The sequence below is a fragment of the Glycine soja genome, chromosome 3 (assembly GCF_004193775.1).
Source record: "Glycine soja cultivar W05 chromosome 3, ASM419377v2, whole genome shotgun sequence".
NCBI lineage: Eukaryota > Viridiplantae > Streptophyta > Magnoliopsida > Fabales > Fabaceae > Glycine > Glycine soja.
In genome coordinates this window covers 7,515,738-7,541,282 of record NC_041004.1, presented here as the reverse complement: position 1 = coordinate 7,541,282, position 25,545 = coordinate 7,515,738, and the positions used below count along the sequence as shown (strand labels likewise).

The 25,545-nt window shown below is 33.4% G+C and overlaps 1 long non-coding RNA gene across 1 annotated transcript; it reads left to right on the top strand.

Moving 5' to 3' along the window:
- Window positions 1-1,162: 1,162 nt before the first annotated feature.
- On the top strand, window positions 1,163-13,829 carry LOC114406104. Its single transcript, XR_003665378.1, has 2 exons — window positions 1,163-1,433; window positions 12,482-13,829. It is a non-coding gene; the product is annotated as an uncharacterized LOC114406104 (long non-coding RNA).
- The last annotated feature ends 11,716 nt before the right edge of the window (window positions 13,830-25,545 follow it).

Here is a 25,545-nt window from a genome sequence, read left to right as displayed (position 1 = left end):
AAAAACAACCAAACGTTACAAAAAAAAAGTAGAATATTTTTTTAAAAAAAGAGTTAAGCCAAAGAAGCCTTACAAAACATGTAGTCCTTCAGAACTTGCAGGATGAGAAAAGAAAGAAAGTAAGAAACTTCCTAAAAGAAAACATCAAGAAAACTTTGTCATTAGAATCAGAAAAGTTAAAATGAAAAAAAAAAAAAGATGGATGAGAACCATCACATACCCACATCTTCTAGTTTTTGGACGAAAGCCATTTGATTTCTCATATGGAAAACATTAAGAAATCCATTAAAGAAAATTGAGGGAAAAAACAGAAAGATAAAAGATAAAAGAAAAAGAGGAGAAGATTGAGGAAGTGAAAGAGAAAGACGGAGAAAGAGAAGATTGATGAAGAGAGAGTAACATGGAGAAAAAGACTGAGGAAGAGAAACAGAAAGACGGAGAAAGAGAAGATTAAGAAAGAGAGAGAGTAACGTGGCAGAGAAACGGAGAGAGATGACAGTTTCAATTATTAAGTGAAATTAAATGAAGAGTTGAAATCCGTTAATCAGGGAGTGATATATGTTAGAGCGATAAGGACTAATATACGAAACTGCATCTGCAATGCAACACGTGGCAGGGGCAACAAATCAAAATGGTGCAAAAAATGAAGGGACATAAAGACCAAAAAATTGAAAAAAGTGCCGCGTGTCAACATTTTAGGTATGGGTATAATAGGGTTTTCATTGGACTACTCTTTTATTAAAGTTATTGTAGATTACCTTCCATTAATTTTTCTTAGAAGTTCCTAAAAACTTGAGAAAAATTGTAGAAAATATAATATAATATATGACATAATTCCAAGCTGAAATTGACATTTTATTGTTATCTAAATCTCTTTCTCATCTTAGATCTTAAAGCAAAGAAATTGAAACGTAATAATCATTTTTACAATTCTCCATGTCCTGGCTTGAAATAATTATTAAACTAACGATCAGGTAACTCAAAAATTTGATCCCAATGAGATAAAAAAAAATGTTGAGATTCCCTCTATATTTTTCAAATTAAATTCTTGAAATAAAAGAAATGGTTTACTACTCACTACAAGAAAAAATGTTATTTGTTACAGAATATTCTACACGGAAAATAATTTATCACAAATTAAAATTTTCAACAGAATGTACGGAAGGATTATATTTTGTCGGAAAATTTGGAAATACCGACACCGATGAACAATTTTGCATCAAAAATTATAATTTTTCCACAAATTTTTCCTACGGGATTGGTGTTTGTTGGAAAATTAAATTTCCCCCAAACAAAAACAACCCAACCCTACCCATCTTCCTTTTCTTCCCTATCCTCCTATCCCAATTCCTCCAATTCTCTTTACTGCTTCCCCCTCTATTTCTCTGAATGGCTCCTCTTGTTCTCTCTCCAGCTTCCTTGTCAGGGCTTCGGTAAGTTTTCGTTCTACTTCTCCATCCAGGTTCTTGTTTTTCTTTTTTTTTTTTACAAAGAGAAGTTTCTGCCAAGTTTACATGTTTAACGAAATTGTTGTAGCGCTGCTAGAATTCATCTTTGCCTGTGTTAGAATATGTTTATTCAGTTTCCTTAAGCAAATACAACAATGTTTTTATTTCTTTTTTTAGAGACACTTTCTCTTGATAGAAGAAGTTCACGTGAAATGATAGTTGGATTTTGGCTAGTGCCCAATTTGGCTCCTTCTGCTTTTATGTTTCTGCTTTCATAATTGATTGCCTTTTTAAAAGTTATGTTTCTTTCGCTATTCAAATAACAACATTTGAAGTTCCAATCATCCCTCTGCACTTGTCCTTTTGCTTTTTGTGAGTCACAACTTCCAACTTATTTTTCCTCTTTCATTCACATAGATCTAATTTTTTAATATAATATATATTTTTTACCCTAATGCCGAGATTTAAAAACGGAGCATGAGATCATCATGCTTGATTATTAAATTGCAGAATTTTCCACTCATCACCACTAAACCCAAAAAAAGTAAACATCAATGCAATGAAGTTCTAGGACCAGTTGACAATTGCAGATTTTATTTTTAATTATGTGATGATTTTCACAACATGTGAAATGAAGTTCTAGATCCGGTTGATAATAGTTGGTCTGGCCTTAAAAACCATTTCAGTTATGTTATTTGTTACCTTTCTAGGTAGGGTATTTTTACATATATATTCTCTATACCAAGTTGTACATAAGGTTTTATAGGTTTGATAAAAGGAAACATATATGTTAATTTTTTTTTACTTAAAAGTAACTTTGGACAAATATGCACGTAAAATTCCATCCATATATAATTGTGAAGTAGTCCATTGATGGAACCCGGCACAAATAATAGATTATTTATAAAAGAGAGTGACAAATTATGCAGAGTTGTTTATGTATTTGTGTTAATTGTAAATCCTTCAAACATAAGGAATCTTTGGGAAACAATAAACAGATGGAAACGTATGCATTCTATATTTCTGTGTTAATAGTCAATTATGCATAGCGGGTTCCATCTTTGTTCTTAGACTAATCGATATGTGATCTTTCGCAGATAAATTGTCAATCTAGAATGAGTTGTAATATAAAAGAAAGATAGATAAATTGTCAATTTAAATACTAGGAATTAAAAGTGTGATTTTATAACTTTGGCAAACAAGGCATAGACTAGAGAAGGTAGGTATATATGTGACTTACACACTAGGAAATAGTTTTTTTGTCTGTTTTATCTTCTTATTGTTATTTAGTTTTTTTTTTTAATGTTGTTAATGGATATGATATGACATGATAATTAGTTTAACATGATAATCTTACCAAATAGAATAGGAACCAACATCAATCAAAGGATTGTCTAGTAGACCAGCAAGTAGTACAATGCACGTTCCATACCATTGCTCTAAGCAACTCATAACAGATGATGCAAGGCTTAACTTAGCAAATGACCACAAATCCCTGAATGCCATCCACGAATAATAATTAAATATCATGTGTCAACAACAAATTTTTTTAATATTAGCCAATTAAAAAGTGTTGAAAACAATCTGCCAAAAAATATATTGTTGACATTTTTCATAGTTACATATTTGGGTAAAGGACATAAAATAAGGGGGGGGGGGGGGGGGGAACAAAACAAAATATGGTAGACCTATTTCACTTGGTTCCCTAACTTAAATAATCATTTTGACACCCTCTACCTCACACATATATGTACTAATAATAAAAGAAATAATAAATTAAAATTAATTAAAAAATTTAAAACACATTTAAATAAAAACATTTCAAAAGGGTAAAAGGCTCACATTCACGTCACCATTACCAAATAAAACTTGTTAGAAACATTTTTGGCTCAAAACATCATGTAATTAAACAAAACACATGCCCTAATGTCACATCCTATCATAACATTGTGTCTCGACGTCCTTCAGCACAAGGTTCCTTGAAGGAATTCACCCAGTCATCAGCTCCCACAAACACAAAGTTCGAGATCATTAAAGGACCCAAACACAAACAACACACAAGGGATGAGTTATCAGGCACATTCCTAACTAATAGGGAGAAACAAGACAACATGTAAATATAAATATCATATAAACGAAATGTAACTTACTTAAATACAGCTCATGTCATTCAACCACTTTGTCATGTAACATCACATCACAACACAACACGTCTCATTCATTTTCACATTATTCACGTACTTAAGGATCAAAACACACTAAATCAATCAATATCGATCAATACACATGCGTTATGCAGCAGATAGACTAAGACTCAATCCTATATGTAATGTGGTACCATGTCAGTGAAAAATCTCGTCGGGCGCCTAAGAGTACATGACAAGACAAACCACACACTAGTAAGTCAGGTCACTCTCGCTAGGTAAAATCATAGGGAGACCAGTCAGGATCACGTTGTTTTACGAGAATGCTCCAACCATGTGGAATCGGCACAGACTTAAAGGAACACTCAAACCGAGTGTATTTACTCCCAAGATCTACACTCCGAAGAGTCCATCAAGACATCTCCTTCTTGATCTAGGTCCAACACAGAAAATATTTTAGCACACAGACAATATCTATGAATTGTACAAAACACACAACTCCTTAATTTTTCTCAAAATAAATTTATCTTGTCGCGCTTGTGATTAAACTTGTCGGGTCCTCGCAGTGGTTCCCATCATAATACTCATCGTGCATTAAGAATCTTATAGTCATGTGATTGTATGATTCATAGCTCACAACTCAATACATAAAACATCTTAATACCCATGTATGTCATCATTCATCACAGGTTCAATTTGTAACTCACTCACAATTTGAATCACAATTTCATAATTTCAATATAACTATTTATACAAAACTTTTATCATAACATGGGGAGTAAAACCCCTCAAATAATTCCACACAATTCGCATCAAAACATCAATTGGTCAGTCAAACACAACAATATTTTTTTATAATCATAAAGGAAAATTATAATTCAATAAGCATCCCAAAATAAACTCCAATTTAATCCTTTAAAGATTCCTACACATGTTCACTCTAATCCTAATTGCGATAAACTTATCTTTTACCTCTAAGCGGGCTCACATGTGTACTTCGATAGTGATAGCGGTGTCTCTAGCAGTTCCCTAAGATTCCTTAAGCTTTTTCTCTGTTTGCTCTGTTAGGGTTTCCATGAATGAGAGAAGGGAAAGAAATTGTAGCCTCTATTTTACTGTCAACGTGCGAGACTAATTTCTCTCTGCATAAACACTATTTCGAAAATCCCATCAATGAGACTGTGCAAATATTTGTTACAAGGGTGGTGTCCAAATTTCACGATGATCTAACGGTTAACGAGTCCGACATAGTAGTTTTACTCAGACAAGTTTTGGGTGTCTGCGAGAAAAGGAAAGGCTCAGTGCGAGGGACATTTCTTCCATGTTAGTTGTCATTTACGACTAACTTTTGTATTTAATAGTCATATGAAATTATCATCTTTCCTTCAATTTATGGTTCTTTTTGTAAGAATTGTACATATTTTCATATTTAGTTTGATTTTACTCAGTAGATACTCCCATTTTTGTGAATTAATGTGAATCAACTTTAGTTTTAGGCTTAAGAAGAAGGAGGTTCGAGCAGTTGGTGTCTCCCTAAGCGAGCCATATGCGCTTAGCAAGTGATATCCGCTAAGCGAGGCACACAGCTCGCTTAGCGTGTTGGGAAACCCTAGAAGAGGATCAGCCAAAGATATGCGTACTTAGCGCGCCACAAGCTCGCCCAGCGAGTCGTTTGTCCCTTCTCGCGATCAGTGCGCCCAGCTTGCTAAGCCATAATTCACTAACTTGCGTCTAGCAAGCCATAACCCGGGGAGTGTGTGAACCTTAATTGTGAGAGAACGACTAGCATTGGGTACTGATTTTTGCATGAATCTCTTAATACTGAATGAATGCATGATTTTGGAAATGATGAAGGTCGTGATTGATTGAATTAGCCACTTAGCCAAATATCTTACCTTGTTCATGAATGATGAATCCCTTGCACCCATTTTGAGCTTAAATATGATTAATTAAGATGAACCTTGAGCCTATTGAATTATAATCTCCATCTACCTTTCTTAGGTTGTAGGATAGCATCATGGTTCAAAGCAAATTTGTCCCAAATTTGGGGGAGGATGTTGGGTGATGGTAATTGTTAGGGCTAGGGGACCTGATACTTCTACTCCCTCTTCTTTTGCTCCTCCTGCTCCAGCTCCACCACCAGCAGCACCCTCCGGTACCTCCGCTCAAAGCTTAGACGCTATGGTGTCGATGCTGTAGAGCCTTCACCAGGGCTTATGCCTGGTGATGCAAAGCATTCATAACTTGGCTCAGCATCGGCCCATCATCAGCACGGAGGATTTCATGGCCCAGGTGGCCTGGCCAGGAGTCCAGTCTTCTCCTTTGGGGGGAGGTGAGGCTCCTTCAGCCCAAGAGCCGTAGCTAGAGCCGGAGGTGATGCTCGAGGCCACTCTAGAGACTACCCCTACTATCACACCACTTGTGGAGGTTACAGATGTTGGACAAGTGGCCTCAGATATCTTAAGAAGGGGGGGTTGAATTAAGATATCACAAACTATTTCCCAATTAAAATTTCTATACAAATTTTAACCCAAGTCCCAAGATTCCTTTTAAAATGAATTTCTAAATAATAATTAAAATTAAACTTACTGAATAGAAACAATAAGCAACAACAAATAAAAGAGTTTAAGGGAAGAGAAAGTGTGAACATAGTTTTTATACTGGTTCGGCAAAGTCCGTTGCCTACGTCCAGTCCCCAAGAAGCCCGCTTGGGAGTTCCACTATCTCATAAATCCTTTACAATTTCTGAAACACACTAGGATGATCCTTCCATTGTGTCCAAGCTCCCCCTTTCTTTTGGAGATTATGCCTAATTTTTCTGAAATTTATTTCTTAATAATCCCCATTTTCTCCCCCTTTGGTAACATCAAAAAGCCAAAGTGTGTGAACAAATGTTACCTTATTTATCCAAATCACTAATATCTGAGGGGCCTAATTCTCTCTTAATGGCAAAGAATGTTTCCTTAGGGAGAGGTTTGGTAAAGATGTCAGCAAGTTGATTTTTAGTATCCACAAATTCTAGAACACAATCTCCCTTCAGAACATGGTCTCTTAAAAAGTGGTGCCTTATTTCTATGTTTTGTTCTACAATATTGTATTGGGTTTTTGGATAGATTAATGGCACTAGTGTTGTCACACCTAATGGGTATCTGATCAAGAAGAATACCATAGTCAAATAGTTGCTGCTTCATCCATAATATTTATGCACAACAACTGCCGACAGAAATATATTCTGCTTCAGCAGTGGATAAAGCAACATTGTTTTGTTTCTTACTATGCCATGATACAAGAGCAGATCCAATAAATTGGCATGTCCCACTTGTGCTCTTTCTATCTATTTTGGATCCGACAAAGTCAAAATCAGAGTATCCTATTAAGTTACATGTTGAGTTCTTAGGATACCATAATCCTAAATTGATTGTTCCTAATAGGTATCTTATGATCCTTTTTACTGCACTAAAATGTGATTGTTTAGGGTTGGATTGGAATCTAGCACACATGCATACACTAAACATGATATCCGGTCTACTAGCAGATAAATAGAGAAGAGATCCGATCATACCTCGATATTGTTTCATGTCTATAGACTGACCAGATTCATCTTTATCTAAGTAACAACCAATACTCATAGGTGTAGCCATGTGCTTTGCACTTTCCATCCTAAATCTTTTGATCAGTTCTTTGCAGTATTTTGCTTGGTTGACGAATATACCTTCTTTAGTTTGCTTGATTTGTAACCCCAGGAAGTAGTTTAGTTCTGCCATCATTGAAATTTCAAATTCGCTTTGCATATCAAGAGAGAACTCCTTGCACAGTGAATCACTAGTGGATCCAAAGATTATATCATCAACATATATTTGAACTAATAGAATATCATCATGCTTTCTCTTTATGAACAGTGTGGTATCCACTTTTCCTCTAGAAAAATCTTTCTCTAAAAGAAATTTACTTAGACATTCATACCATGCCCTAGGGACTTGTTTCAAACCATATAAAGCCTTTCACAATCTATAAACATGATTTGGCATATCTGAGATATCAAAACCTGGGGGTTGTTCTACATATACTTCTTCTTGAATTAAGCCATTTAGAAAAGCACTTTTAACATCCATTTGATAAAGCTTAAAATTCATTATGGATGCATAAGGTAAAAGCATTCTAATGGCTTTTAATCTTGCAACAGGAGCATGTGTTTCTTCATAATCTATTCCCTCTTCTTTATTATACCCCTTTTCAACTAACCTAGCCTTATTCCTAATGATTATGCCATGTTCATCTAAATTATTCCTAAATACCCATTTTGTTCTTATGATGGGGTAGTTTTCAGGTTTCTCTACTAGTTCCCACACATTGTTTCTCTCAAACTGATTTAGTTCTTCTTGCATAGCAACTATCCAATGATCATTTATTATGGCTTCATTTAAATTTTTGGGTTCAATCATAGACACAAAAGCCATATTATTGCATAAATCTTTAAGAGAATGTCTAGTTGTTACCCCTTTTGAGATATCACCAATAACGATCTCTTGAAGCTTTCCATTCTCTCGGAAGTTCATCATTTGTTTTGGCTTCTATTGGAGGATCTTCATTGCTTCCTTCTCCTTTTCCTTTAGAATCTTGTCCATGAATATGCATTTGTTCTAAAGATTCTGCAATATCATCTAAAATATCTTTTCTTGGAGGAATAGCATTACACTCATCAAAGGAAACATGAATAGATTCTTCAATAGTCATAGTTCTCTTATTATATATTCTATAAGCTTTAGTATGCAAGGAATAACCAAGGAAAATTCCTTCATCTGACTTAGCATCAAACTTTCCTAAGTTTTCTTTTCTATTGTTTAATACAAAGCATTTGCAACCAAAAAAATGAAGGTGTGAAATGTTAGGTTTTTTACCATTAAATAGTTCATATGAAGTTTTCTTTAAAATGGGTCTTATTAAAACCTTATTCAGGATATAGCATGCAGTATTAACGGTTTCAGCCCAAAAATATTTTGGAAGAGGAGTGTCATTTAATAAGGTTCTAGCAATTTCTTCCAAAGATCTATTTTTCCTTTTAACAACTCCATTTTGTTGAGGGGTTCTAGGTGCAAAAAAGTTATGTTCAATGCCATGCTTATCACAAAATAATTCAAATTATTTATTTTCAAATTCACCCCATGATCACTCCAAATAGATATAATTTCGAGATTTTTTTTGTTTTGAATCATTTTTGCAAGTTTCATAAATGCTTGAAATGCATCATTCTTATGAGTGATAAATAGTGTCCAAGTGTATCTAGAATAATTATCAACTATAACAAGGGCATAGTAACTTCCTCCAAAACTCATGATTCTAGAAGGGCCAAACAAATCCATGTGTAGTAATTGTAACGGTTGAGTAGTTGAAACAATGTTTTTGGATTTGAATGAAACTCTAGTTTTTTTTTTTTCCTTTTGGCATGCATCACATAGTCTATCTTTTTCAAATTTTAGTTTTGGCAATCCAACAACTAAATCTTTTGAAATTCATTTGTTTAAGTGTTCCATGTTAATGTGAGCAATCCTTTTATGCCATAGCCATGGATCATCATTTTTGCTAAGAAAACATTGATTATCACCTAGTTTTTTACTTAAGTCTATCATGTAAACATTATTGACTCTAAACCCCATATGATTTATATTTGTATGACACATTTTTTAGAACATTTTTTAGAATCAAATGATATCAGATAGCCTTTATCACATAATTGACTAACACTAACCAGGTTGTGCTTAAGGCCTTCAACAAGTAGAACATTTTCAATGGAGGTTGAAGAATTCGTACCTATTTTTCCAACTCCAAGAATTCTACCTTTGTTGTTGTCACCATAAGTTACATGCCCGCTTTTCTTGGGAGAGATATGTGTGAACTTTGATGCATCTCCCATCATATGTTTTGAGCACCCGCTATCTATGCACCACTTTTTCCTCAAGGGTTCCTACAAGATCAACATTGTGACTTAGGTACCCAATCTTTATTGGGTCCTTGAGTGTTAGTGTGAACAACGGATCCTTTTGGGACCCTAATCATTTTAATATTGTTGCAATTTTTCCTAAAATAGCATGTAGATATGCCATGTCCTTTTCTTCCATAATAAAAACATGTAATGAAAGGAGGATTACATTTTTGTGTGGAAGAAAAGAAATTTTTATAAAACTTTTGTTGTTTTTCTGGTTTATATCCAATCCCTACTTTATCAAAAATACATCTTTGTTTTCCTAATATAATATCTAGGTTGGTTTTGCCACTCAAAAATTTGGCAAGTGAGTTTTTCAGATTTTTAATTTCTTCTACATATTTACTACAACATTCACATGAATTTTCTTTTTCAATAGTCATAGTAGAAGCATGAACTTTATCACTTGATTTACATATTGACACTTCAGTCTTAAGATGATCTAACTCTTTATTTAACTTTGAAATCTCTTTCTCTAAATCTGAAATAGTTTTCTTTGATGAAAAAACAAGTTTTGCAAGTTTAATAGATTCGCTATGTAATTCAGCAAATGCATCTTGTAACTCATCAAAAGAAATAGATTTGTTAGAAGATGTTACCTCTTCGTCGCTTTCATAGTTTTTGCCCATTAGACATAGATTAATCACTTCTTTTTCAGAATCATCATATGATTCTAAGTCGTTATCATCTCATGTGATGTAGGCCTTCTTTGCCTTTTTTTCTCCAATGTTCTTGTTTTCAAACTTCTCCATTCTTTTCTTAAAGATTGGACAATCAACCCTCAGATGTCCGGATTGACTGCACTCATAGCATCTTGGAGTTTGGGATGACTCTTCAATCCTTCTTTTAGGTTTGAAGTTTTGTTTTCTTTGAGCTCCTCTCATCCTAAGGAATTTGTTGAATCTTTTGACAAAGAGAATAAGATCTTCCTCTTCATCCAAGTCAATTGAATCTTCATTATCACTTTCTTCTTGGATTGAAGATGAGGCTTTAAGAGCAATTCCCTTCTTCTTCTTCTTATCATTTTCTTCATGTTGATTTAATCTTAATAGTTCCATTTCGTGTTCCTATAACTTTCCAAATAATGTAGCTAGAGACATGTTAGTTAAATCTCGTGACTCAGTAATGGTTGTTACCTTAGGTTGTCATTCCCTGCTTAAGCATCTCAATACTTTATTTATGAGATCCTCGTTTGGAAATATTCTTCCTAATGATGCTAGATGATTAACTATATGTGTGAATCTTTTCTGCATATCTTGTATACTTTCATTTGTCTTTATCCTAAACAATTCATACTCATGAGTTAAAGTATTTATCCTACATCGTTTAACATCAGTAGTGCCCTCATCTGTAACTTGTAGAGTGTCCCACATATCCTTAGCACTCTTACAATTTGAAACCCTAAAATATTCATCCATTCCTAGGGCAGAAGTAATTATGTTTTTGGCTTTTAAGTTATATTGTACTCGTCTTCTTTCTTCCTCACTCCAATTTTCCCTAGGCTTTTCTGTTGTTGTATTTCCAGCCACCATGGTGGGTACATAAGGTCCTATTTCTATGGCTTCCCAAATATTTAAGTCTATTGCCTCAATGAAGATTTGCATTCGGGTTTTCCAGTAGCGGTAACCCTCTCCATTAAAAATAGAAGGCCTATTTATTGAATTTCCTTCTGGGAATAAAAAGTTTGCTGAGACCATTATTCTTGAAACTTCTAAACTTTATACAAGAATGAAACTCTGATACCACTTGTTGGACAAGTGGCCTCAGATATCTTAAGAAGGGGGGGTTGAATTAAGATATCACAAATTATTTCCCAATTAAAATTTCTATACAGATTTTAACCCAAGTCCCAAGATTCCTTTTAAAATGAGTTTCTAAATAATAATTCAAATTAAACTTATTGAATAGAAACAATAAGCAACAACAAATAAAAGAGTTTAAGGGAAGAGAAAGTGCAAACACAGTTTTTATACTGGTTCGGCAAAGTCCGTTGCCTACGTCCAGTCCCCAAGAAGTCCGCTTGGGAGTTCCACTATCTCATAAATCCTTTACACTCTCTAAAACACACAAGGACAACCCTTCCTTTGTGTTCAGATACTTTACAATACGAGGCTCTCAGTCTTTTATCCCTTTGATTAGAAAGAGAAGAAGAAGATGATGATTTCTCTTGAAAAAGATAGATGTTTACAATGAAGCACTTAATTCCTTATTGAATAACACAAGTGTTTGACCAAGGAATGTTGGATGATAAGAGATTTTTGTTTGAGAGGATTATGCCTTTTTTGAATAGGGAAAACTCTGAAGAAAATTTGTGCCCAAGTCACCTATTTATAGGCCTTTGATGGTCATTCAAAAATCCAATGAAAAGATGTGACTGTTGGCAGATTTTCTGAAAATTCTCCACTGGTAATCGATTAGAATGTTGGTGTAATCGATTACACAATTATTTTTCTTGAACAGTTGTGACTCTTAATTTAAAATTTGAATTTTCATCGTTCAGAGCCATTGGTAATCGATTACATGTTTTGTGTAATCGATTACATGGTTTTTCAAACTATTTTTGAACGTTATAAGCATTGGTAATCAATTACAAAGTCATGGTAATCGATTACACCTTTGAAAAACCATTTTCAAAAATATTTGGGCTACTGGTAATCGATTACTACCTTCTGGTAATTGATTACCAGAGATTAAAATGCTTGGTAAAATTTTTGTTAAGATAGAAACTCACTTGGTCAATCATTTGTGCTTTTCAAAAAACTTTTCTAAGAGTCTATCTTAATTCTTATCTTGAGATCTTTGCTTTTGCTTGACATCTTGCTTTCTTCATCCTTGAAATTCATCTTGAATGATCTTTGAAATTCCTTGGCATCATCAAAATAATTCTTGAAGTTTTGCTTCTACAACAGAGGATGAGGATGGCGCTGGAGAAACAGACTATGCAGCTGGCATGGTCGCGGCGCAGAGCACTTGGGATCCCTGGCCCACTACAACACAGGATACACCTCAGCCAGCCCAGAATGCTCCTTCCTCACCTCATGATGAGCCCACACCGGCATAGGATGACTAAAGACAAGGCTTTATTTATTTATTTTCTGCTTTTTAGATATAGTTTTAAATTTCAGTTTTAGTTTAGTTTATTTACTTATTTAGCAAATTTTTCAGTTTTTGAAATAGTTTACAGTTATTTATGCAGTGGTTATGTTGGTTTTAAAATTTCTGTGTTTGTGAATGACTTTGAAATTGATAGATTCCATGACTCGAGTGAATTGCGATGTTAGATCACATACTTTGAATAAGTATGCGGTAATTAGAAGAGAAAGAACATGAATTAGGGACGTGGGTGAAATTGTTAGTTTGTTTGACAGGTAAATTGTGAAGGTAATCATTAGCCATAACCCGGTGAGTGTGTGAACCTTAATTGTGAGAGAACGACTAGCATTGGGTACTGATTTTTGCATGAATCTCTTAATACTGAATGAATGCATGATTTTGGAAATGATGAAGGTCGTGATTGATTGAATTAGCCACTTAGCCAAATAGGTTACCTTGTTTATGAATGATGAATCCCTTGCACCCATTTTGAGCTTAAATATGATTGATTGAGATGAACCTTGAGCCTGTTGAATTATAATCTCCATCTACCTTTCTTAGGTTGTAGGAGAGCATCATGGTGCAAAGAAAATTTGTCCCAAATTTGGGGGACGATGTTGGGTGATGGTAATTGTGGTAAGATAAGTAAACGGCCACACATAAAGTATATAAGAAGCAACAAAGACTGCTAAAATAAAATAAAAAAAGAGAGAGAAGTTTCAAGAATAAAAATATGTGTGTTGTTACTTAAGCTAAGTGCCTTAAATGTTGGTGGCAAGTCAATAGAAGCTGGAATAAAAGGAAAAGAGTTGATCTAAGGATGAATGCTCTCCTAGAACCTAAGTTTTTACATCCTAGAAAAACCATGAATTGTTTGCAACCCAGCCTCATTACAAGCCAAGAAAGTCCTTCAGATTCAATATTTGTATTTGTGATTGTATGTCATGAGATGAAATGCAAAAGTTGAGACTTGTGTTGGTTGTAAAATTGAAGAATTGCCTTAAACACTTGTGCTTATGAGAGAAACAGTGACCGTGAGGATTTGGCTTGATGAACCTTCCTTGATATCTATCTTGCTTGCTAGTTTATTTCACTTGTGCTGCTTAATGATCATGCTCGTATCTTTGAAATTCTGCATATCTTTATGAAGAACTGTTGGTTGAAGTATTGCTCGCCACTTATGTTCATGTGATTGAATGTTTTGGATCAAACACATTTTTGAGTAACCACTCTGAATTCTATCACTTGAGGACAAGTAAATTGTTATTTCTTTGCTCAAGGACAAGCAAAACTATAAATTTGGGGGAGTTTGTTGGTCGTCATTTACGACTAAGTTTTGTATTTAATAGTCACGTGAAATTATCATCTTTCCTCCAATTTATGGTTCTTTTTGTAGCAATTGTACATATTTTCATATTTAGTTTAATTTTACTCAATAGATACTCCTATTTTTGTGAATCAATGTGAATCAACTTCAGTTTCAGGCTAAAAGAAGAAGGAGGTTCAAGCAGTTAGTGTCTCGCTAAGCGAGCCATTTGCATGGCACACAGCTCGCTTAGCGTGTTAGGAAACCCTAGAAGAGGATCAGCCAAAGATATGCATGCCGCAAGCTCTCCCAATGAGTTGTTTGTCCTTTCTCGCGCTCAGTGTGCCCAACTCGCTAAGCCAGAATTCACTAACTCACGCTTAGCGAGCCAAGCTGGCTAAGCGAGCCTTCAGAATCTGAAACGTCAAGAAGCCTTTAAAACACTGAAGTTGGCGTAAAATAAAAGAGGATTCAAAAAACAGAGCAAGAAGAGAAGCTAGAGCGACAGAGCACCGGCCTCCAAGAGAGTTTAGGTTAGAGAAGTGATTTTAGGGTTCTAGAGGTTGGAGGAGGCATCCTCAACCATTTGTAGCCTTTGCCTTTCCTCAAAATCTATCCTTTGTGCTGAAAGTTTCTAACTTGTAATGGAAGGCTAAATCTCTTGTTGGAGAGTTTTGCTGAACCTTTGATGTAATACTCTCTTACTATCTATTTAATGATGTTTTTATGTGTTCATTGCTTCTATCTATACTTATTTTTACATGCTTGTGGCTTGATCACCCATTTGTATGTATAGTTTGGATTTTTAGCATTGGAAAGTGTTTCAAAGCCTTAGAACTTGATAGAGCAAGCTAGAAAACTGTATGTCTAGAAATGGAGTGTAGTGATTTAGTTTTTATTATGTTGTAATCTTAATGCAACTCGTTTAAACTAAGTTTGTTGAGGGATCAAGGACGAGCTTTAAATAGAGTTAGGCCCATTCACTCGAGGGATCTTGGTTTAGGTAATTTTTCAGCATAAGAACACTAAAACAATGTTAAATAGAGAAAAACATTTAGCAACATCAAGGTAAGTTCAGTAGAATAATCCAACGTTTTTTACTTGACTGTTTTTACTTCTCAACTTCTAGATATTTTAGTTTGTAGTTAATTAGATTTTCATACAAAAACCCCATTTATATTTAATGCTTTAAACAAATGTTTTCTCATTGAACATTTATTTTTTGAATGAAACAAGTTCCCTGTGATTCGATACTCGGTTCTTACCGTTTTATATTACTTATGCGACTCAGTACACTTGCTGATTAGCATCGGAAAAGTCCCAAACATTCCACCACAGCCATTATTTTGAAAATCCCAACGGTGGGTCTGTGCGGAAATAAGTTCCTAAACTCGTGTTTAAATTTCACCATAATCCAACGATTAATGAGTACGGAATCATAATTTTACTGAGACAGATTTGAGTGTATGTTGAAAAAGGAGATGATTTTGGGAGGGAGAAAAAGAAAAATAAAATTGAGAGAAAAAAGCGTAGAGATGTATCGCTGAAAACTTGCCTAACATGTCTCTATTTATAACTAGACTACCCTCAGCCTATTATTTACTCTATTTATTTATTTTTATTATTTTATAAAAAAGAATTCTATTTTATTTCCTATCAAATGAATAAATAAGATATCTTTTTTATTTTCTCTCAAACTATTATTTTAATTAATAAACTAATTTCTAGTTATTTATTTAATTATAAAAACCTCATCATTTTTCTAAAACTCTATTTATTTATAAATAATAATCTTTTTTAATTGATTTACGAAAAATGGGATGTTACAATCATCATATGAAAATTCAATAATAGCTAAAGAGATACCTTTCTTTGATGAGAATAACTTCTCTTTTTAATTAATCTTTAATTCTCCTAACCAATGATGGGCAAGGTAGAAACAAGTCTCATGAGTCTGACTATAATAATATATAACTCAATTAAGAATTTTCAATTTTCTGTTATCTTTTGTTTATAACTAACTAGATGAATTTTTTTAAATATACTTTATATGTATTATTCAAGTTAGTTGAGGATTTTGTTATTCTGGTTGCTTGATATTTTGTAATCTAAATGTGCTAAGTATATTTCTGATTGTGTTCATGTTATTTATATTTCATGCTTACTTCATTTACAAACTCAAACATTATATGTATGTCAATTTTTCCCACCTAAAATTTTTACTACTAATAATAGAGATCACTTTAAGATTATGTATGACAAAACATGAATATTCTTATTTTTTTCTGTAATATACAGAACATGAACAATATTCTTTGAAATCGTCATTGGATGATGTCTGATAGATGCTATAGTGGTAGAAGAAGTTTGAAAGAAACTTTTGTTGAGGGGGTTAAGGAGCTTGTAATGAAAGCTAGTCAACAAGAACGTTATCACAATGATAGGGGATCAGATGCCCGTGTGTTAAATGTGATTGTACTGGGATTTTTAAGGATAGAGTTGTGAAGATTCACCTCTACAAAAATGGTTTCAAGTCTAATTATTGGATTTGGATTGATCATGGTGAAGACATGTCGCATGTTGATTTAAATGATGGCAACATTTACATGGATGCTTCTACTAGTGCAGAATATGTGGCTCAACATGAACAATTTATGTTAATGCAAGACATGATTTGTGATGCTTTGAGACAACCTCAAACATTTGAGGCTCCAAACTCAAATAATATGGAAGAACCTCCAAATAAAGATACTCAAAGATTTTACAATTTATTGGTGGAGACGAATGAACCATTGTACGAAGGGGCAACAAACTCAAAATTATCAATATTTGTCGCTTTTAGCTTGCAAGTCCAATTGGAATGTTCTTGAACAATGCTTGGAGTTTATTTCAAAAATGCTTTTGGATGCAACACCTATAAAAGATGGTTCACCAAAAAAATTCATGATGCGAAGAGTTTAGTATCAAAGTTAGGATTGGAGGCTAAAAGGATTGACTATTGTGTGGATGGCTGCATGTTGTATTATGACAATGATGTAGCATTAACCGAATGCAAATTTTGTAACAAGCATAGGTATCGTGCCAAGACTATTGGAACAAGCAACAGATATCCAGGTCTAGTAAAGGCGATGTTTTATTTGCCTATAATACTAAGGTTGCAAAGACTATTTGCATCAATACAAACTGCAAGCCAAATGTCATGGCACTATGAGAATAAAATATCTTCGGGCATGTTACGCCATCCATCTAATGGCGAAGCGTGGAAACACTTCAATCAGGTACATGCAGATTTTTCTATTGATCCATAAAATGTGCGACTCGGTTTATGCACAGATGGATTTAACTCATATATTCAAGCATCATCTTCACCTTATTCTTGTTGGCCAATCATTGTTACCCCGTACGATCTTCCTCCAGAGTTGTGTATGACTAAACCTTATATGTTTTTAAGTTGTGTCATACCAGGTCCATTTAATCCAACAATTGGTATTGATGTTTATTCACAACCTTTGATTGATGATATGAAAAAATTATGGAGTGGTGTTATGACTTACGATGTTTCAAGAAAGAAAAATTTCACAAGGGCAGCTTTGATGTGGACTATTAATGATTCTCCTGCTTATGAGATGTTGTCTGGTTGGGGAACACATGATAGACTAGAATGTCCGTATTGCATGAAGGACACAAAGGCCTTTTAGTTGGCAAATGGGGAAAAACTTGTTGGTTTGACTGTCATCGTAGGTTCTTACCTACTGATCATGCATTTTGGAGGAACAAAAATGCCTTTAAAAAGGGGAAGTAGAAAGAGATGAGTCACCGCATATATTGACACCTACACAAGTATGGCATAGCGTTAGAGATTTGCCAAATGTCACAGAAACTGCCACCACCAAATATACATGGATATGGGGAATGACACCATTGAACAAAAAGAAGTATCTTTTAGGATCTTCCTTATTGGAAAGATAATTTGTTGTGACACAATCTTGATGTTATGCACATAGAGAAAAAAAATTTTGACAACATATTCAACACTGTGATGAATGTCAGTGGTAAGACAAAAGACAATGACAAGGGTAGGATGGACTTAGCTTTTTATTATAGGCGTAAAGACTTGGAGTTGAAGTCGACGGCTAACGGGAAGTTATTAAAGCCAAAAGCAAATTACACTCTAACTGTAGACCAAATAAAGTTAGTCTATCAATGGATAAAAGAACTACGAATGTCAAATGGTTATTCCTCTAACTTGGCCAGATGTGCCAATGTTGATAAGGGAACCATGCATGAGATGAAAAGTCATGATTGTCATATGTTCATGGAGTGTTTACTTCTTATTGCTTTTAGCTCATTGCTTCCACATTTCTTAAATCTACTTATTGAAATAATTCATTTCTTTAAAGATATGTGTTCTACAACTTTGATGGAGGATGACTTGGGTAGAATGGAACAAAATATTCCAATTATGTGCAAGTTGGAGAGAATATTTCCCCCTGGGTTTTTTGATTCAATGGAGCATCTGCCTATTCATCTGGCATATGAAGCTAGACTTGGTGGACCAGTCCAATATAGATGGATGTATCCATTTGAAAGGTACTAAAATGGTAATTGTATTTTCTTTAAATTTCATTTTTTTAATGCTCATGAACGATGACTTGGTTTTCTTTAAAATTTCTAGATTCATGGGCGATTCTAATCGAGCGGTGAAAGGGTCCATTTGTGCGTCTTACATACATCGTGAGACAACTTATTTTTGTTCTCATTATTTCATCAACTTTATTTTGTCGTTGTGTAATGTTAGGAATCAAATTGCAATTGAGGCTGAAAGGTGCCCACCGATGTTATCAGTGTTTGACAAGCAAGGTCGTTCTTCTGGGAAAGAGTTAATTCACTAGTTAACTAACAATGAGAAAGACTCGACCCATGTTCATGTGTTGATTAACTATGTTGAAGTTAAACCATGCCTCAAGTAAGTTTCACAATGTATGCCATTTGGGATTCAATAATTATGATTGTATCTTCACATTATTCCCCCTTATAATTGACTCATGCAACATTATATTTGGACAATTCATTCTTGCAATTCTAGTCAAATGCCTTTACTCATAATCTACATGTGAACTTTCCTACTTGGTTCTAGCAAAAAGTAACCATGTTATTGTATATTTATTTTGCTACTTTATGGTAAAAAAAAATATAATTGTTCAGATGCTTTATATTCGTAGGTTATAAATGAGCCTACAAATGTGAGAAACCAACACTTAAAGGATTTATCGTATGATCCCATGAGTTACGTTAAAGAATGACATACATACTTTGTCAATGGGTACAAATTCCATACTCAAGCATGGAGTGAAGGGAAGAAAACAATAAATAGTGGGATTCACATAAATGGACTTACAGAAGGAGCCGCAGATGATTTTTATGGGATCATTCAACATATATATGAGCTTGAGTATAATACTACAACTTATCCTAAGCATGTAGTATTATTTTATTGTCACTGGTTTGATCCAATGAGTAGAAGAACAAGGGTAGATCCTAAATATGGCACAGTGGAAATTCGAATGGATAAAAGTTATAATTTGTTCGACCCATTCATTAGTGCACATAATGTAAGGCAATTGTATTATGTGCCATATTCTGCAATAAGAAGGGACAAACGTGGTTGATGTGTAGCAATAAAAACGAAGCCAAGGGATTCCATAGAATCCAATCATGTACAAGATGATGTGTCTTACCAAGTTGAGGAAATGTCACATGTCAATGAAGTCATTGAAGTTGAAAGTGCTTTTGGATTGCAAGATTTAAGAGGTGTCGTTGAAGAAGTAAACCCTGCTAATTTGTTGACAAATAAAGAAGAATAAACTAATTTGAATAAAGAATCAAACAATATTTAACAAGACAATGAAGGAGAATTAAAAGATGACTTTGAAGTTTATAATTCTGAAGAGGATTTGACATTGATATTTGTCAGTTAGTTATAATGTTTGTTATTAGTGATATGTTTGTTTTCTTCTAATGCTTCGAAACTTGGTTAGTGTATTTTATTTTTGTTGTCATATGGAAGTTCGTTAGCTATGTAATTTTCATCCGTCCTAATATTTTATTAGAATATTTATGTTATAATATTATTTTTCTATGTATAGATGTCATTAGGTGACGCTGACCCTCCTCATCTGTGACGTTATACGATCCGTGATTTAAGATCTCAATTTGGGATCTTAGACTAAAGATGCTCCTAGTATACTTTAGATAGTATTCTATTTTGGGACAACACAACAAAACATGACAGAGAAAGCAAAAAAATTCAAGCTCAAATAAGAATCCAACCTATTTCTACATGCACAAGTAGAATAACAACCATGTGAATTATGTATATATTTTTTAATTTAGAGGAAGAAATTTGGCTTTCAGAGTAGTTTTTGAGTGCCACAGTAAACACTTTTAGTTTTAACATTGCAATTATTTAGAAATCACCCTAAATATTATAAAAGACTATAAATTTATCATATCTTTACATTTACCGTATGAATTATTTACTCGCATTTTAATTGTACAGTTGCAATCTCATAAAATAGTTTCTTAAATTAATTTTACAACATATCTTTCAAAAAGATTTCACACAGGTGAGATAAAAAAAAATAGAAAATATGCAATTCAGTATTTTCTTAAGTGTTCTTTACATATCACATAAAGTGAGAAATTGGAGTTGTCCTAATGAGTATCCACATTGCATCAACTCATAATAGTTGCTTTCAATGGGATCTGCGTGTATTGTGTTCACATAATTTTTTTTTCAATACAAGTAACTCTGGACAAGAGTAATGTTAAATGTTTCCCTATTAGCTTGAAAATTGTGAAAATTATTTATACAATAATTGTTACCTTACCAGGATTCCCTAAGAGCACTTGAGGCTGATACACAGCACACCAATGCTTTGAGTTTTTTTTTTCCTCCCCTTTAAAGTTTTTTGGGTTGGTTTAGGTTTAAGGTCAGCAAAGAGGAATGATGGTTGATTATGAATTGATGATTATAAGTGTTGGTAGAGTGTGTGAAGGTATGAACGTATTATCAAACCCTTGGGGGAACAGTTTTTTAGATCCTAAAAATAGGGACTTGGGTGTATAGATATTGAAAACCTGAAATTTTTATTTTTATTTTAATTCTTTATCTTTCATTGGCAGTGCTATGCAAAACTTGCGACATGAACGCCAATGGAGGTAATTCGATTTTTCATTTTTTTTCCTTTCTCTTTCGTTGGTTTTTCTTTGTAATCTTTTTGAAAAAATTAGGCTTTTATTTATATTTTTAAGATACTTATAATAAGAAAATTTCAATTTCTCACCTTTTAGAAGAAAATTTAAAATTTCCATTTTTATTTATTAAAATTCTGTTTTAAAATTTCAAAAATTTAAATTTTTCATAAGAAACATCCAAACAATGAATTTTAGATTAAAACAATTTAAATTCTCTGATAAATTACTTTCTTCCGTTAAAATTTTCTATCCAAACCCACTCTAAATATAAGTAACACAAACTTGTCTGGAGCAATTCGATTCTTTATTGGTAACATGAGGAAATTATCTGAATTGAATCTTTCTAAATGTGGATTTAGCAGGACAATTTCCAATTCACCGTCAAACCTAACAAAACTTGTCCAAATTGACCTGAGTTATAACTTATTTTTACTGGGAGGATTCCTTCATCCCTTTCTACACTCCCATCACTGCAAGCAATTCAACTTTCAGAAAATGAGTTTAGTCAATTGGATGAAATGGTGAATTTGACATCCTCTAGACTAGAGAGCCTTGATATAAGTAACAATAATCCATCTAGGAGGGTTCCTAGATTCCTTTTTACTAGCCGATCAATTCAGCTTTTCCACAATCATTTTAGTCAACTAGACAAAATCAGAAATGTGTCTAGATTGTACAGCCTCGATTTAAGTAGCAATGATCTATTCGGGCCTTTTTCAACATCTATCCTCCAACTCAATACACTTTTTGTCCTCCATTTTTCTTCAAACCAGTTTAATGGGTCAGTACAGCTGAATAAGCTTCTTGAGGTTAAAAGTTTAACTGAGCTTGACCTTTCATGCATCAACTTAAAATTGATGTGAATGTTACAAATGCTGGCTCGTCTTCCCTTCCCAGCATTTCGTATCTAAACTTGGCATCCTGCAACTTGAAAACCTTTCTTGGTTTCTTGAGAAACTTGTATGCAATAGTTGTTTTAGATCTTTCAGCAAACAAGGTTCAAGGAACGGCGCCCCATTGGATTTGGCTACTACATAATCTTCAAGCCCTTAATATTTCCCACAATCCGTTCATTGATTTCGCAAAATCTTTCTTTCAATTTATTAACCCTTGACCTTCATAACAATAAACTTCAAGAGCAATTACCTATTTTTGCTGAACAAGAAAATTATTTGGATTTCTCAAGCAACAAATTTAGCTCTTTTATCACACAAGATATTGGTCATTAGCTGTCTCTGACATCTTTTCTCTCTCTTTCAAACAATACTTTGGATGGCAGCATCCCCAATTCCATCTACATTGCTTCATCTCTCCAAGTGTTTGATCTTTCCTTGAATAACATTTATGGAACAATAATCTCATGTTTAATGAGGATGAGTGGCACACTTAAAGTATTAAACTTGAAGAACAACAATCTCACAGGCCATATTCCTGATGCAATACCAGCTTCGTGTAATCTATGGATTTTAAATCTTCATGGAAATCTATTCGATGGGCCAATTCCAAATTCTCTTTCGTGTTGCTTGAAGTTAAAGGTATTGGACCTTGGATTAAATCAAATTATTGGTGGCTTTCCATGCTTTTTGAAGAAAATATCCACACTTGGTATCCTGGTTTTGTGGAAAAACAAATTTCAAGGCTCCCTAAGATGTTCGAAAACCAATAAGACTTGGGAAATACTTCAAATTGTGGACATCGCTTTTAACAATTTTAGCGGTAAACTGCCAGGAAAATATTTCACAACCTGGGAAAGATATATAATGCATGGTGAACAAGAAACTGAATCAAAGTTTATAGAGAAGGGGTTTCATGCACAAATGGGTAATGTGTATTATCAAAGACAGGGTGACAGTTATCAACAAAGGCTTACCGATGTAGTTGGCTAAAATTTTTACAATCTTTACATCTATTGATTTCTCATCCAACCATTTTGAAGGACCTGTAACAAAGGAGCATATGGATTTCAAAGAACTCTGTATCTTTTTGTCAAAAACTGCTTCGTCTAGTGAAATCCCATTATCCATAGGTAACTTGAGACGACTGGAGTCTTTGTGCCTTTCACAAAACTAGTTGGTTGGAGAAATTCCCATGCAACTTGCAATTTTGTCATTTTCTTTTCATATTTAAATCTCTCATTCAATCATTTGGTGGGAAGGATCCCAATTGGTACCAAATTCAGTCATTTCCAGCTTCTTCCTTTGAAGGAAATGATAGGCTATACGGTTTTCCATTGACTTAAAATCCAGAAGATAAAAAGCCAGCAACGCTAACAAAGCTAGAATTGTGAAGACTAACTTGGAAAATTGACTGCAACTTTGTTAGTGTGGAATTGGGAATGATTTTGGGCGATCGAATTATTATTTTTTTTTCGCTCTTGATTTGGAAGCGGTGAAGGGAATGGTTTTGGCAACTTATTAACAAGATTCTTTGTTGGATCTTTCCTCCGATGCATCTAGAATATGTAACCAAGAGAGGACAAACTTACGCAAATTTAAGGTGGCAAGTGTTAGTGATTAACAATGAATGTGCAAGTGAAATCATGACACAATAAATATCCTCTTTTTCAAATTTAATTTTTTTAAAATTCATGTTTTAATGCTAAAAAATAATTTTGCAAAGGCATATGTAATTGGAACTTTTAATCAATGAGTATTATGATAAAATATGGTCATCTATTGATTTAATAGATATACCATTTAAATACCGTACATGAAAAATTATATGTCTACGACTTAATTCCTTAAATGTTGTAAAATGTGATTTTTATCATCCAAACTTTGCACTATATCTATATACTAGTAAGATTTTCTGAATCAAATTTTATTAAAATTCATTGAATAAGTATCTAATTAAATCATCCATATTTCAATATATTTTAAAAAATTTATATTTTATCGACTTTAATCTATATGAATGAGGTAACAAATAACTTTAGATTAACATGAAATTTTCATATATATGATTTATGTGAAAATAACTTTCAATCTAACAATAAATTTTAAAAAAAAATATTATTCGGTTATAAATTATTCAATGGCATAATAATTATTAAGTTACACCAGTCTAATTTGATCCTTCCACTTCATATATATATATATATATATATATATATATATATATATATATATATATAGCATGGAGTTTGATCAATCACAAATGTGTGATTTATGTTTTCGGATTCCATTATTATTATTTCACATAGTTCATAAATTGAAATACTCTCATACCTGATGTTGTCTAAGCATCTATTTGATCGTTCATTCATTTGTTTTGTATATGAATTCTTACTTTTTAGAGCATCTTTTATATCAAATCTTAAGCTCAAGATCTAATCTTTAGTAGATCTCTCAACAAAAGAATTAGACAGATCTCCAATATGGAGAATGGGTTCTTGTACAAGAACTCTCTAGATCTCTATATTGTTCAAAAAAAAAAAATTACTCTCTCTCCCTAACAGCAAAATGCAGAACTAATCGAAGGAGTACATAGTAAAAAAAACAAACAGAGGGGGGTGAAGAAAAAGAAAGCAAAATAAACAGATAAAAAAAACAAACAAAAAATAGACATACCCGGGGGGTCATGGTGGAGGGGAAGGAGGAAGGGTGTGGGTCGCGGTAAGGGGGAAGGGAAAAAGGGGTGGGCCACAAAAGAGGGAAAGAAAGAAGCAACTTATAAGATGAGGAGAGAGGGAGTTGAAAATTAAAAAAAAAAAAAAAAGCGAACAAAGAAAGAAAGAATAAGTACAATATGAGATGAGGAGAGAGGGAGGAGAAAAAAAAAACCAACTAGTGAATATTTAATTACTTGATTATAATTAATTTAATAAATATTTAAATATTTAAAAATAGCAAAAAATTTATTTAAGATCCAAACATAAATCTACCACTAAAACAACTTTAGTGATAGATTCCAAATTAGGATCTTAGATACTAAAGACCCTTGTTTAAAATCTAAAACTAAAGTTGCTTTAAAGGAAAAAAATAATAGAGATTTTGAGAGATCTTCAATTGTACGTGATCCCGTACAATTGAGAGATCTTCAATTTGAGATCTTAGACAAAAAATGCTCTTAGTATACTTTAGATAGTATTCTATTTTGGGACAACACAACATGACATAGAAAGCAAAACAAATCAAGCTCAAATAAGAATCCAACCTATTTCTACTTGCACAAGTAGAATAACAACCTTCCATGACACAAGTCATTCATTCAAATAAAAATAATTGAAAAACTATCAACAATAAAATATTTTTAAAAACAAAACGTATCATATAATTTCAAAGATGTTACCAAAATAAATAAGAAAATAAAATTACA